The sequence below is a fragment of the Pinus tabuliformis genome, chromosome 2_1 (assembly GCF_031772625.1).
Source record: "Pinus tabuliformis cultivar Carrire ecotype Pingquan chromosome 2_1, CPIR1, whole genome shotgun sequence".
In the NCBI taxonomy this organism is placed as follows: domain Eukaryota; kingdom Viridiplantae; phylum Streptophyta; class Pinopsida; order Pinales; family Pinaceae; genus Pinus; species Pinus tabuliformis.
Genome location: NC_142299.1, coordinates 879,242,297 through 879,259,681, shown reverse-complemented (window position 1 = coordinate 879,259,681; position 17,385 = coordinate 879,242,297).

Here is a 17,385-nt window from a genome sequence, read left to right as displayed (position 1 = left end):
TCATTTCAGTGATCAACTCAAGTACTCAATTTTCAAGCACGACTTCTACACCCAGCGAGCCTGACTTCAACGTAAGCAAGACAACATGGCGACACACATTCAATTGTCCCAAATTCTTCACAATTTAATGTTATCATCAGTTGACAACATGGTGCAGATCAGCAAAACCACTCTTGCTAACATTCAAGTGCATATTCAACATGCACATGAAACAATTGAGTTCCTTCAACTAGAGTCGCAACTACAAAGAGATGAGCTACAACAGAAGAGTACTTCTTCCAAGTCATTCAACCATACAGATGAAGATAAAGATGTTGATTCCAAATCACTCATCCAAACAACTTCAAGTGTCAAAGTTGTTCATGATCAAATTCAACTTTCTTCCAAACCCATCATCAAGCCATGGGAAGAAATTCAAAGTAATAGAAATCGATGCGGCTTAGGATATATCGAAGATGACGACAACTTACATATCCCTGATTATTCAAATCTCATTCAGTTTGTCAGTGCCTAATTACTTGAACATATCACCTCAGCAAATTCTCCGCAAGTTGCAGACGGACATCAATGCACACAAACTGAAAGTGCAGCCAAACAGAAATGCATGCAAAATCAAGTTGTAGACAAACCAAAATGTTCTCATTGTCAAAGAACCAGTCATCTAGAAGATCAGTGTTTTGATCTCCATCCCTGATACCATTTTGGTAAGTCAAATCATTCATTAGACAAATGCTGCAAACACGACCAACCTACCAAATTGAAGATAAATTATTCATGGATTGATCCCTAGGAATGGTCATCCACAGCCAAAAGACTGTACAAGTTTTACAATCGAATTCACTCACACATATTGTAGCCAACAGTCAAATGAAGATGGTACTCTCATGTAGTTGAATGGGGAGTACACCAGTGAAACACTCCTACACCTGAAGGGGGGAGTTCAGATATCAAATGCAAATGATTGTCTCTTCTTTCAGTTGACAAAGGGGGGAAAATGTCAATGAAATTAACAAGTGGTTGTCAGACTGAAAGTCTCGACAACATTAGCGAAGCAGCCAGTGGGCATCTTCATCCGCAGTGAGCATCAGCAAATTCGCCAGTGGGCGACCAACAACAAAGCAGAAGTGAGCAGCTTTCATCACAGGAAAAGCAACATTGAGTTGTTTTTCGACATCATCAACCAGTGGGTGATCATCATCAACAAATATGCCAGTGGGTGATCATCATCAGCAAATACGCCAGTGGGCGTTCATCAAATTGTGTCAGTGGACACCGGATGTTGTTTTCAAGCAAAGGATAGTTGGATCCTTTTGCAACTTGGCACATGATGTAGTTGTCAAGCGACATTCAAAGATGAATCAAGCATGCAGTTGATTCATGTTCTCTTCGGATTTTAGTATTTTCCAGCATCCAACATTGGCGGTTTTTTAGGCAATGTTTTTTTGAGGAGCAACTTGAGAACTTGGCAGATGGTTCCTTGTTCTTTTTGGATTTATCATTAAGGGGGGGAATGTTAGCCTCACTCTCTTAAAAGAAATTATAAATCCAAATAAAATAATTAATTAAATTAAATCATGAGAGATAGTTCCTCAAACTAGGGAGTTTAGTTAGGAGGAGAGATTCTCTCCAACTAGTTCTCCTAAGTTAGTGTGTAGTTGAGAAATTGTCTCAACCATAGTGTCCAATATAGACATACTATCTTGAGACCAACATCCTCATGTATTTATTTATACTATTATCAATATTTGTATATTGGATTGATTAATAATGAGAATGTGAGGAATGCTAAAGGCTCTCTGCCTTTTCTGCCAATTTGTCTTTTATGTGTTGTTGGTTTATTATTGTGTGTTAATTTGCATATATGTTTAATATGGCTTTGTGAGTGTATTATTGGCTGTGTGTTAACTTCCTTTATACTGCATTTATTGAAACAATTCAAAAGATGCATGGAAACCCAAAGATTATTGTAAGTGATAGAGATCTCATTTTCACTAGTGATATGGACAAAAGAATGTCAGTTCAAAGATAGATGGATAGTAAAGGTTAGGTTTGGGAAAGTATACATGGATCATATTATGAAGGGTTGCATACATACATAGGCATGGTGAAGAAAAGTCGCATACAAAATCCGTACCATGGTAATCTAGATACTAGTGGTATTTACCATGGTATTGGCCCTTCGTAATGTAAGCGACAACTGTTATTTGATCCCATCAAAGAATACCAATAGAATTACTAAGAAATTGGCCTAATGTATTGGCTAAGGCTAAAGCTATATAAGGAGATGGAAATCAAAGTGCTAGGTGTGCAAGTGATGGATTGTTTATGAATGATTTTATCTGAAATAGGTGTGCACCAGGGAGCAAGGAGAAGACTCATATCTAAAAGATCTGAAGATATGTTGACATATATGCTTGGTTGATTTGCAAGATGAAAATGTCTAAGTAGCTAACCATGATAGATCTGTGGTTGTAATGATGTTGTGATATGAATGAAGTATTCTAAAATATGCCATTCTGATAATAAGGGTTATAGAGAGTAAAATTGTGTTTGCAGCGAATGTTTTTAGATATGTACGTAGTTTGTCTTAGGTTAGTCGCATACATATGCGGACCATCTTCTAGGTATCTATATATATATATATATATATATATATATATATATATATATATATATTACGAAGTTTTTTTAGTTCGTGCAGATCTGTACACCGGTGTTGCGTATAATAAGTGCATACATACGCTGATACGCTTTGTGAAAGTCACGTACATATACTAGGGCTTTTGTAGTATGGCTTGTTGATGACATTTGATCAATTTTGTTATGTTTGCTATTGTTCTTCGATGATGTCTCCATAATGATAATATGTGTTTTGACAATGTTGATTGGGTTAAATAAGACTTGGTATATTTATCAGTGATGGGGTGGAATTATGATTGGGTTTTTAGTAAGTTAGTATTGCTGTATCTGTTGTGATTCAGTATCCAGTGACTAACTACTGATTTAGTTTGAAAGAGATCTTAATAGTCAGTGATTTGAGATATGTACGTGCCATGTCTTCTATAGAAGAATTGCATACATATGTGAGTGTGCTACATAGAAGTAGCGTATAGTTTTTGAAATATATCTTATCAGGGTTTACAAGGACAACACTGTGTTTCTATGATGATAAACAATGCATGGTTTGATTGCTATGAATTGGTATGATTTAATGGTTTATATATGTTATGGATTCGTTTGATCTTATTGCAATGGTTGATTTAGATTCAATAATTGATTGATGGTAATACAGTGATTTAGTTGGTTCAGTATTTGGTTTCAGAATTGTTACTTGGTATTGGGCTTAATGATGGAAGTGGGTCGAGTTTGAAAATATGATGAAAGGTGGCCTATAGGTTTGATGTTTTGATTCAATTGGATCCGGTATGGAATATTATGAAACGTGGTCCACATAGGTGTTGAGGGTTGGAGACTTTAGTAAGGGAGTCATAGCTTCCTTCTAGTAGTAGGTGGTAAATTTGTGCAGGGGGGAGGTGCTCCCTTTCGGTAGTAGCCAGAAAAAAGATCAGAGGGTTGGATCTCCATTCCAGTAGGTGTTGGAGAATGAGAGAAGATTGTTTCCTTGTACATGCGGGTGCCTGCATACTAGTAAGAGTCAACATCAATACAATATTATAACAATTTTTCCTTTATAATAACGATGGTTTTCTCCCACATTGGGTTTCCTCCTAAAATCCTGGTGTTCATATGTGTTGATATGTTTCTTGTGTGTTGATGATCTATCTGTTATTTATTGTTCATGGTTTCTTCTTAATGAATGAATAATTAATTAATGATGAATTGGCTAAATATGAACAATTAATGAAATAAATGATAAATTAGTTATCTAGATATAAGTGGTTTTCATTGATCACGACCATGTGCTAGTTTCATGAATGACAGTAGCATACATAAATCAGAATAAGAAATTGAAAAGTTGAAGTGTGTTTAAAATACTAAATCAACCCCCCCCCCCCCCCCCCACGTATTTTTCCCGACAATTGGAATCAGAGGAAGCTTGATCGCTTATAGGGAGATCCGTCGTGATGGGTAGTCTAGAAAGAGAATTTTCTATTAAGCCACCTTTATTTAATGGAACTAACTTTGTATTTTAGAAAGTCAGAATTAGAGCATTTTTGGAGGCACTTGGAGCAGATATATGGGCAATCGTTGAAGGTGGATATCAATATCCAGCCTCTATTCCCACAAATATTGTAGGGAAGAAACAATATGAAACAAATGCAAAGGTTGTAAATTCCATCTTGGGAAGTCTTGCCAAGTCTGAATTTGTGAAATTCTTGTAGTTGAACACCGCAAAGGCAATGTGGGATAATATTATCCAAATTTATGAAGGACCAAGGTAAAAAGTGCTAAACCTCAAATGTTTAGAATTCAATATGAGACCCTTAAAATGCATGATATGAAAGCATTGAATACTTTTTCCTTAGAATAAATTAGATTGTTAACTCAACAAAATATCTTAGTGATGAAATTAAGGATGCTATTATTGTTGAAAATATTTTGAGATCACTAACTCCAAAGTTCAATTCCAAAGTCTCCACCATCGAAGAAATGCAGGATTTGAATAGTCTCACTATTAAATAACTCCATGGGATCCTAACAACTTTTGAGATGAGAAAATGGGGTGCATTAGAGATGAGATAAGAAACCTTCAAGGTCATTCATAAAGGGAAAGAAAAGGAAAATCCTAAATATACCAACTACATTTTAGATGAGGAAGAAGAAAATTTTGTGAGAAAGTCACAAGTGGACACTGGTAAATTCAAAGCTAAGATTCCCTTTAAATGTTTTTCTTGTGGAATAGTAGGTCACTATGCATCAAAATGACCATATAAACTAAATCTTAAAGAGAATAGAAAGGATGTTGACAAAAATTCCAAAAGGAATTTTTCTACCAAGAAAAGCTTTTATTCAAATTCACACATTGAAAGCACATTTGATGATCAAGAAATTTCAGTTTTAGATTCTAACAATTGTTATCAATTACTTATGGCTCTTGAAGATCAATCAAGTGAATCTGATAGTTGCGAAGTAGATGACTTAATGAAATCATTAAAATAAAATGATAAACTCATAAATGAAAAAAAGAACTGGAACAAAAGAAAGTAGTATGATTAAGGAAATAAACATGTTAAGAATGGAGTTGGAAGCATCCAATAGAAGAATAGAAGTCTTAGCAAAACAAATTCAAGAAAAGCAAATGCATTGTGAAAAATTAGAATGTGAGGTTATGAATCTAATGGGAGAATATGAGAAAGCCAAAAATGGCTAAAGGCATCTGAATCACTATGGAGGATTATCAATTAACAAATATCTCATCTAATCAAGATAGGCATTGGTTACATGGTTTTAGATACTTAATCCAATAACAAGAATAGCCATCATGAGGTGTTTTAAAAGAAATTTGAATTAAGTCACTCATTTCAAAGAGAATCTCCTAGATCAAGTCAAGATCAGTCCCTAGGCATAAAGTTTGGTTTCATGGATATTGTTGCTCTTGTAACTCATTTGGGCATAAGGCCACTAATTTTTGGTCAAGCACTTGGAATGGAAGCAGAAGATGGGACAAATTCCAACACATGATTATAAATTGCAAGAATATTTGCAGGAAGAAGGAAAATCATTTAGAGACATAGGGAATATTGCCCCTACTACATTCCATTGCTCTTAAAGCATACTTCTATTAGTGACTGTAGAAGTGATGTGAGGTACAAGACCTCATGAAGAGAAGGTGATGATTATCAGATCCACAAGATCAATGATGTATGATCTCAGGGGGAGCTATGCATGAGTATCTTGGTGATGGTTCTTTATTTTGGTTTGATATTCTTTTGATGATGTTTGGGTATTATTCACATCGCATCTAATGAAGTAACAGTGAACAGGAATAGACAGGACATGATTAGGAGGAGCTACAATTATGAAAAATATGCAGTTTAATTTTTTTACATTGAACACATGAAGGAAACTCACATGTATACACGAGTTTTGATCTAGACAGTCACGTGTGTTTCTTCGAGATGAAGAAACAGTCAACAAACTCAAGGATACTTTTTGATATGCCTCAATCAATTATTATTAGCTTTCTAGCTCTGATATTGACTTGTTGTAGACTCTTAATAATGCTTAGGAATGATGGTCGGTTCATGATCGTTCATGAGATGTTGCAAAAATGTTATTGTTGCTATGATCCTTTAATGAAAGTGTTGATTGATGAAGTGGATATGATCAGATTTGACAGTGAATAGTTGGCACTGGTTTAGGGGGAGCATCTTCTATGCTCCTAATAGTGTGTTGTTGGTATTATGGTTTCTTGAGCATTTATTTTTGAATGTTGGTTTATGATGAGTACATATCATTTGGTGATGTATATTTGTTGTTGCTGTTATCAGTGAAGATACATATGTTGTTGTCATTTTTTCATGAAAAATGCCTAAATATTGCTTAAGTTGCACTTATTGAACTTGATCCTTTGTGTGTGTTATGGTCGTTATTGATGTTGGTTGATGATGTTGTTGATCAGGTATTATGAATTGTGATGATGAAGATATTCTTGGTTTGTTGGTACATGGAAAGAATATGTATTGTTTCCTAAGGATTATGACTCTTCTTATATATGGAAAAATCTTGTTGACCTTGATGATATGAGGTCAATAGGATGTTTATTTATATGTTGTTGCTACAATTGATTTGTGTTGCTTGAATATATTGCATACTTAGTTATAGGTTGATGATATTGGAGCTACATTTGCTTATCTTACATATTGATGATGGGGATGTTTATGTTGTTGTCCGTGTGGCTGCTAGCAGAAGTTTATGTTGCAAATTCCTATATGGAGAATGATGGCTGTTGCTGACTATCATAGTCTTGCTACCTCATTAATTGAGGTCTCCAATTTTGGGTCACTTGATGTAAATTTGATGTAAAGACCCATGTTGTAAATCATTATAAAATTCTATCATGGGACATTAGGATCAAGTCATTCTTTATATGTAATCCCATTATTTTGGTAAATTGATGTAATGTTGAGTAAAATATGTAACCGCGCTGTGTTGGGTGATTGATGTAATCATGAGTCATTGGTGATAGGAAAGTTCTTATTTGGGGTAAGTCATAAATTCTTGTGATTTTATCTTCTAAAGGTTTGGCATATGCTCAAGGGGAGCATGGTCAATATGCAATTTTCATATTCAGTAGATCAGGCCTTCAGTGATCTTCTCTATAAAGGAGGAGAAAATCCTTCATTTATCATTGGTTATCCCTTTTACCCTGATGTCAAAGAGGGAGAGAATCTTGGTATTTGGAGATGAATACTTGGAGATAAGGTTGGTAAGAAGACTTGATATTTGCAGGTGTGTTTGCAAGTATTTATAAGTGGTGACCAAACACAAAAGTTGTTTCCATCAAGTCCAAAGGGGGAGATTGTTGGCATTATGGCTAATGTGTTGTCCTTGATGGAAACCTACTTGATAAATATGTCAACATTGTGATAATGATATGGTTATGTAGAGTGATATAAATACTACAGATGATATGGACAAAAGAATGCCAATTCAGAGACAGGTGGTTGGTAAAGCTGAAGTTTAGGAAAGTATACGTGGATCATATTAAGAAGGGTTGCGTACATACGTAGGTATTGTGAAGAAAAGTCATGCACAAAATCTGCACCATGGTAATATGGATACTAGGGGTATTTACCATGGTATTGGCCCATAATAATGGAAGCAACAATGGTTATTTGATCCCATCAAAGAATACCAATGACATTACTAAGGGATTGGAATAAGGTATTGGCTAAGGCTAAATTTTTATAAGGAGATGGAGATCAAAGTGTTAGGTGTGCAAGTGATGGATTGTCTATGAATGATTTGATTTGAAATAGGTGTGCACTAGGGAGCAAGGAGAAGATTAATGTCCAAAAGATCCGAAGATGAGTTGACATATATTCTTGATTGATTTATATGATGAAAATGTCTAAGTAGATAACCATGATAGACATGTGGTTGTAATGATGTTTTGATATGAATGAAGTATTCTAAAATATGTAATTCTGACAATAAGGGTTTCTGAGAGTAAAATTGTGTTTGCAGCAAAATGTTTCAGATCCAATACACAGATCGGCTTCTCGGTAGTCACGTATATATTATGCAAAATGTTTTTAGTTTATGTAGATCTGTATGTGGGTGTTGTGTATGGTAAGCACATATATACACTGATACGCTTTGTGAAACTCATGTACATATAGTAGGGTTTTTTCTATATAGCTTGTTGATGACATTTGATAAGTTTTGTTATGTTTTCTGATATTTGTTGATGATGTCCCTATCATGATAATTTTCACTTGACATTGTTGATTGGGTTGAATAAGACTTGGTATATTGATCATTGATGGTGTTGCATTATGATTTGGTTTTTAGTAAGTTGTTATTAATGTATATGTTTTGATTCAGTATTCACTCATTGACCTAGTGATTCAGTTTGACAGAGATCTCAGTAGTCAATGATTTGAGATCTATACACAGGTATTCTACAGAGGAAGCAATACCTACATGGGTGTGCTACAGAGAATTAGCATATAGTTTTTGAAATATATCTAAACAGGGTTTACAGGGATAACACACTGTTTTTGTGATGATGAATAGGGCATTGTTTAATTGTTGTTCATTGGTATGATCTAATGGTTTATATCTGTTATGGATTGGTTTGATCTTGTTGCAATGGTTTATTTCGATTTAGTGATAGATTGATGATAATATAGTGATTCAGTTGGTTAAGTATTTGGTTTCGTAATTGTTACTTGGTATTGCACTTAGTGATGGAAGTGGGTCCAGTTTGAAAATATGATGAAAGGTGGCCTACAACTTTGATGTTTTGAGTCAGGTGGATCCAGTATGAAATATTATGAAACGTGATCCATATAGGTGTTGAAGGTTGGAGCCTTCAGTAAGGGAATCAGAACTTCCTTCCAGTAGTAGGTGGTAAATTTGTGCAGGGCATAGGTGTTCCCTTCTAGTAGCAATCCATAAACGAGATCAAGGTGTTGGAGCTCCCTTCCAGTAGGTTCTAGAGAATGAGAGAAGGTTGTATCCTTCTGTACGTGGGTGCCTGCATACTAGTAAGAGTCTGCACCAATACAATATTGTAAGAAGTGTTCTTTATAATAAAATAATAAGAAAGAGGTGACAATGACTATGGTTTTCTCCCACATTGGGTTTCCACCTAAAATCCCGGTATTCATATGTGTTGATATGTTTCTTGTGTGTTGGTGATCTATCTATTATTTGTTGCTCATGGTTTATGCTTAATGAATGAATAATTAAGTAATGATGCATTAGCTAAAGATGAAAAGCTAATGAAATAAATGATAAATTAGTTATCTGGATATACATGGTTTGCATTGATCACAGTTGTGTACATATGTTGGTTTCCTAAATGAAAGTAGTGTAAATAAATCAGAATAATAAATTGAAAAGATGAAGTGTGTTTAAAATACTAATTCACCCCCCTCAGTATTTTTGATCTGGATTTAAATAGGAACGCAAAAAATTATAGATATAACCATAAATACAAAGATGCAGCAGAAATAACTCTTCATTTCATTAATATCAAATATTGAAATATGCTTAAAAACATAATGGAAATAAGACTAACTCGAGAGATGGTAGCTTATCTATGAGAAGAGATGTGGTGGATGCATGCCTCTGAATTGTGCTACAATAAGGCTCAAAGGCCTATTTATTATTGAGAAACAATTTAAAACCCTAAACATCCAAAAACCTAACCCTAGGAGATGAAGCGCCAAACTATGGAAATTGTTTGGGTAAATTGGTACATCAACTTCCCGGGGTCATAACTTTGGTATACGATCTTCGTTTGACGTGCACAATACCTTGTTCGAAAGATCTATCATACGAATACAACTTTTTAATGACCAAAATCGGTCAATCACCCATGTTGGTCCCAATTTTCCCAAAAAAATGTCGTTTAGGGCCTCAAAATGGCTCTGGAAGTTCAGGGGCTGAAAAACTGCCAAAATAGTAAATTGTGCTACAAATAAGGAAACTGAAAAACTGAAAGAAATAATGGTGGGGGTCCAAGTGGCATAGGTGGGTGGCCACCAATATCCACTTGGATCATTCCTCCCCCCATAGGAAGCAATGGTCCACATTGTGTTGGATTCCTCCATGAGATGAGGAAACATCTGCTGAACTTGGTCCTTAGTGAGCCACTTGCCCTAGTGAAGGAGTTGGCCTACTTTGACAATTCAATATAGTTGGATCCTTTGTTGTCGAGTGTTATTGATCTACGTGTCCATGATCCGATCAGTTATGGCTTGTTCCATGCAATCTGGATTTAACTCTGAAGGTGTGATTTGTTCTATGATGTCTGATGTGTCTAGAAATGGTGGGAAGTATGGTCGAAGGCAATCCACACTAAAAATTGGGTGTAGGCCAAGGAATGGGGGAATGCTAAGCTCAAATTCATTCTCTCCCACAACCTTGGTAATGGTGTAAGGACCATATCAGAGTGGTCTGAGTTTCTGATAGGCTCTGGTAAGGCATTCCTTCTGCAAATGCAACCAGACTTTGTCGCCTCCCTGAAACTTGTGTGGCACCCGATGTTGATAATTTCGTTGCTTGTACTTGCCATTTGATTTCTCCAGAATGTCGTGGACCTACTGGCGGATATATTGGATGTGCTCAATGAAGTTGTTTTCCTTATCAGCTTCAGACTAGACATGATCCGAATCTTGTTGAGTGGGGGCAAATGGTATGGCCACATCAATGGGACATAGTGGTTGGAATCCCAAGCCCACCTGAGAAGGGCTATGTCCATTCGAGCTATGGAGAGCCTAGTTATAACTATGTTGGACATAGGTGAGGTGCTCATCCCATGTGTGTCGCTGCTTTGAGTTGTACATGTGTAGAATGTGTATGATCATCCTGTTGACGACCTTTGTCTAGCCATCAGTTTGGGGATGGAAAGTTGTGGAATTAGTGAACTTGGTGTCCACCATCGACCAGAGACTGGACCAAAGCGTACTGAGGAACCTGCTATCCCGAACTGAGATGATAGAATGTGGGATCCCAAAGTGTACCCACACTCGTCCAAAGAAGAGTTTAGCAGTGGCTTCTCCTGTGATATTCTTCTTGTAGGCCACCATAATGGCCATCTTCAATAATCTGTCAGCGACCACAAAAACACAGTCATTGCCATGCTTAGTAGAAGGAAGGTCGAACATGTAATCCATGGAGATGGATTCCCAAGGTTGACTAGGGGTAGGAAGCAGAGTATAGAGGCCTTGCTTCTTGATGGTCGGTTTGGTAATGGCACAAGAAGTGCAGGATTTGATGTACTTCTCGACATTTTGTCAAATATTTAGCCAATATAAATACTTCTACAATACTTCCACCATTTTCTTGACCCCGAAATTCCTTGCGGCCTGAATGTAGTGCGCTTCTCAAATCATATTGGCACACTATCTTGAAGGAACACAAAGGTGTCCCAAGTGGCATAACAGGCCATCCTGGAAGTGAAAATATGAAACTTTCTAATCCTCCAAGAGAGTTTGGTATGTGTGGTCGAATTCTAGGTCACTTTGTAGAGAAGTGGCCAATCAGAAGTCTCAGGCCCATAAGAGTTGTGCACGATCGTTAACACCATGACCAGTGGTCGGCTGAGGCAATCTACGACATTATTGGTGTTGCCCTTCTTATACTTGATATTCAAATGGAACTGTTGCAGGTATGTGGACCACTTCTTATGGCAATCATTCTGTAACTTCCCTTGCATCTGTATGAACTACAGGGGTCGGTGGTCTATGTGGATGACCGTTTCCTACCGCAAAATGTAATGCTTCCATTGTCGACAGGCCTGCACTATGGAATACATCTCTTTGTCATAAGTGGGATACTTCTAGACTGTGTCTAAAAGTGTCTCACTATGATATGCCATTGGATGCCCCTATTGAGTAAGGAATCCCTCAATAGCACAGTCAAAGGCATTTGTCTCGATCTCAAATGGTTGTTGAAAGTCTGGTAATGTGAGCACTAGTACAGAGCAGAGGTGATGTTTCAACTCTGTGAATGCCTTATTTTGAGATTCAGACCAAAATAATTTTTCTTTCTCTCCTCCCTTGATGACTTGACTCAAGGACCAAGTGATATGAGAGAATCCCAACATGAACCTACGGTAGAAATTGGCAAGACCCAGAAAGTTGCAGAGCTCTATTAGAGTGGTTGGGGCTGGCCAATCCTGAATGAATTGGATCTTGGTTGGATCCACATGCACCCCCCATTCATCAATAATGTATCTCAGATACTGAACTTGGGTCATGCCAAAAGTTCATTTCTCCAAATTGGCACACAACTTGTGTTTCCATAGTGTTTGGAGAACCTATCGGATGTGGTAGAGGTGCTCTTCCTAACTCTAGCTAAAGACCAAGATGGCGTCCAAGTATACCACTAAAAATGAGTTGGTGAATGGCCGCGAGATGTCATCCATTAGCCTCATGAAGATTGGAGGAGCATTCGTCAATCCGAAAGGCATAAACAATCATTCGAAAAGGCCCTCCTTCGCTTTGAAGGTAGTCTTCCACACATCAGAGGGTTCAATTGGTACCTAGTGATATCCGAACTTCAAGTTGATCTTGCTGAAATATCTCCCCCCCTTGAGTTGGTCCAGAAGGTCATCAATCCATGGGATCGGGTACCTATTCCAAACAGTGATCTTGTTCAGCACCTGATAGTCAATACAGAGTCTCCAAGTCCTATCCTTCTTCTATACTAACACGATCGGGCTCCCACAGGGTGATGAAGTCAATCGGATGTGACCTTTCTACAAAAACTCTTGAATCTACCTCTTGATTTCATCATTCTCTAAAACGAAGTGTTGATATATTGGTCCATTAGGAAACAATGCACCTAGGGTCAAATTGATGGAGTGCTTGACCTGACAGTGAAGAGGCACCTCTGTAGGGGAGGTGAAAATGTCCTTGTACTCCTCCATGACCTTGTCCATCTATTATTGTTGTACAGAGGGGCCCTATCTGGAGGTTGTGACCACCACCTTCTTCTTTCCCTGAGGGCGTATCATCAGGAAAACAAATTTATCGGTTTCAGAAATGATTTTAGTGCATTATTTTGCAGTAACCAAAGAGATGGTGATAGGCGGTGCTACCTCTAGTATCATGTACAACTTATTTTCCAAAGTAACAACAACAACTTGAGGCCTTGACTCATACACATCATGTCTCTTCCACAAGTATGGTTGGCCTAATAATACATCACAAACATCAAGGGGAGAAATGTCACATAATACCTCATCCATGAAGGGCTTGATGTTGTATGGAAGGCAACACTGTTGCCTCATGTGAAGATCCCGTCCTTAGTGAAGCCACCCGATGGTGTACGGTTGTGGGTGTGTTGTGGTTGGTAAGCCCAGTCACTTCACGACCTCTGCCGAAATGAGGTTCTTTTGGCTCTCGTTGTTGACAATGAACTGCAATGGGGAACCCTTTACCCACATCTGGGAGTGGAAGAGGAGCTCCTCCTCCTCTAGATCTTTGGATTCCTCCTTATGATCTTGATAGTGACAATGGTGGCATTGGGCTCTGCATCGATAATTTTCTTCCCTTTGTCATTCCCCTTATCAATTTTTGACTCAGAGTCAGAACATGCATCTGATTCCAAAGCTTTCATCTCGGCCACTAGTGACTACTTGGCCCGACACTCACTTGTGTTGTGAGTGGAGCTCTTATGGAACTCACACCACTTTCCTATGTCCTTCTTATGTTTCGCGGTGTTGTTCTTTGGTTGCATATTTGACAGGTTGTCCTGGGTCGCCCCGCCTTGGATTTTTCCTTTGTTCTGTGGTTTGGGGGCACCTTTCCCTTGCTTCAAATTCGGAGATCCAAAGTCTCGCTTCTTTTGTTTCAACTTCTGCTTGATCTTGATGGCGTATCGGTACGTCATGCCAAGTGAGGAGATGTCCAGGAACTCCATCTCGTCCTGGATGTATCTATGTAGCCAGTCGCGATACTTGAGAACCAAATGTTTTTCTAAATCCTTGATACCTAACTTCGTGCGAAGGGTATGAAAAGCATTGGTAAACTCTAGCACATCTTGGTCCCTTCCCTGCAATAGCATTGTCCACTTTATGTATTTATCCTCATAGCTCTTGACATGGTAGTACTACTCCTTGATGGCATCCCGAAACGAATTCCAAGTGGATGTGACAGAAAATAGTGAGGTCGTACTTTCATCCTTCTGCTCACAGTAGGTTTCCCACCAATCCTTGACGTGGGGGGTGGCTTTGAGAAGAGCAACAGTAATCTTTTCTCTACTGGAAAAATCATGAACAAACAAATATCCTTCTAGCAAATTTAACCATTTATCTATAGCATTTTCATATATTTGGCCCTCAAATATGGGAATGATAAAGTTTACTTGTACCTTAAAAGGAGTGGAGCCTCTAGAATGGTTGTTGGATGTGGATGCGCCACCAAAGGACAACTGTTGAAGGATTTGGGAAAATTTATCCATCATTGCATTCTTTTGTTTCTCAAGGGCCTCCTCGAGCAATATTGTGATAGGATCTCCTGGCCCCTTGTCTTTTTTTCTTCCCCCATGGGCGATTGTCGGGGATTGCGAGGCTGATCTTGCAAATGTTCAATCAATTTGAGCTCTAACTTCTTATATCCCAACCTCATTGGGGACATGCAAAGAAAAATAGAGAAAGAGCATACCGCTCTAATACCAATGATATGGATTTAAATAGGAATGCAACAAATTACAAATATAACCATAAATACAAAGATGCAACCAAGATAACTCTTCATTTCATTAATATCAAATACTGAAATATGCTTAAAAACAAAATGGAAATAAGACTAACTTAGGCGATGGTAGCTTATCTCTAAGAAGATATGTGGTGGCTACATGCCTTTAAACTGTGTTACAATGTGGCTCAAAGGCCTATTTATTATTGATAAACAATGGCAAACCATTAACATCCAAAAACTTAACCCTAGGAGATGAAGCGCCAAACTATGGGCCCCTTTTGGGTAAATTGGTACATCAACTTCCCTGGGTCGTAACTTTGGCATACAAATCTCCATTTGATGCATACAATACCTCGTTAGAAAGATCTATCCGAGGACTACAAATTTTGAATGACCAATATTGGTTTACAACCCATGTTAGTCCCAGCTTTCCCAAAAGACATCGTTTAGGGCCTCAAAATGGCTCTGAAAGTTCAGGGCTCGAAAAACTGCCAAAAATAGTAAATTGGGCTACAAATAAGGAAACTAAAAAACTAAAAGAAACAATGGTGGGGGTCCAAGTGGAATAGGCGAGTGGCCACCAATATCCACCTAGATCAATTTTTCCCAACACAAACAGAATGGGTCAAGTGGTTACCTTTGGCTAAATGGTGGTATAACACTTCCTTTGATACAACAACAAAAATGACCCCATTTATGGCACTCTATGGATATCACCCACCATCTGTCACATCATATTTAAGAGAAAATTATAAGGTTAAAGCACTGGAAGATCAAATCAAACATCAAAAACAAGTTCTCCAACCCTTAAAAGATTATCTCACTCTGGCACAGAATCAAATGAAACAACATGCAAATTATCATCGTAGTGAAATAATTTTTTACGTAGGCGACTAGGTATTTTTATGACTAAAACCATACAAAAAAATTTCCCTCAAGCAAGCTAAGAAGGATAATAAATTGTCAAGCTAAGAAATAATGGTCCTTACAAGACGTTGCAAAATATTGGTACTATGGCATACAAATTGGAGCTTACCACATCTTCTCGAGTACACCCATTTTTCCATGTTTCATGCTTAAATAAGGTTATCGGTGACAAGCTCCCAGTTCAAACAATATTTCCAGAACTTGAGAAGGAAGGAAAAATCATATTGGATCCTGAAGTAGTCATGGAAACAAGAACCCAATAGCTACTGAATCGATCAATTCCATAGTATCTCATTAAGTGGAATTACTTACCCACTGAAGATTCCATATGGGAGAATGAGAATTTTATATAGAAGCATCTAGAACTACTCAATAGTAGAGAACAAAACTTTTTTGATTGAGAGGGGCATGTTAGGTCCCTATAATACTAGTGTATCCCCCTTATTGTTATTGTTAGTGTGGTATCCTCATTTTTATTGTTGTGCCCATGTTGCCCCCATATTGTTATTTTTGTGCCCCATAGAAGCCCACTTTATTATTATTGTTCCCTTACATTACTATTGTTATGTAGGCTCTAATTATATTGTGACCTCTTAGACTCCCATATATAAAAAGGAGGTATTTTCATTTGTATCACCCAAAAATTGTTTAGTTATGTGATATAAAGGAGGTTTCTCCCTTAAAGAGGCTAAGTCTCAAGCTGTTGATCTATATTTTCTTATTTTTTGTGATCCACGGACCTACAAGTACAAAAATATAAGTAGTTAAATGATGTGCAGAAATATGCATGCTTACCTTGACATCTTTCATAAGAAGTTGCAGGTCTTGCCTACAGGAAGAAATGTGTGCCATAAAAGATTCCTTTAACTAGTTTGCAATTTTACCTCATTGGATAAGATGATGACCATACAAATCCTAAAAGCATCTTGCACATATACATTCATATGCATTTTCGTTCTTAGTTAACATCAAGTAAGACTGGAACTTATTATTAACAATAGAGCTTTCCATATAAGATTCCCCTAGCCAATAAGAGATTTGATCATGAAATTCAGGACAACTAATTTGAAAACAATGAAATCCTTGAAGGATGAGGTTTCAATCAATGTAACCAAGATATGAAGAGAATATTGTGAGGGAAATTTGGTTTGATCTTGTTCATAAACGTTTTCAAGCTCATGAGGTTCTAACATAACCATTAGAAAAAGTTGAAGTGCCTCAAATTCTTGACGAGTATCTGAGCATCTAGATGGTGAATAATGAAAATTTATTGGCTTGATGAAATTAAGAGATGTAAGCCAACAACTATCGTTAGATGTATCAATGGGAAAATGATTAGGTGAATTGCAGTTATTAAAGCAAATATTTTAATCAAATTGGTAAGTTGTCATACAAGATTTTCCACTTTCAATGATAGGGACAAGATGATTTGGGAGGTCTCATGGATTATTCGGGTGATAATATCTTCATCTCTTTATGCTGCATATTCGAAACTAACATAAAGAGGAATTAAGAATGGATTATTTTCTTCCTTAGGACATAACAAATTATCACCTTTTATATGATCATAAACAATACCAACAACATGAAATTCGAAAGAATTAAAATTGATTAC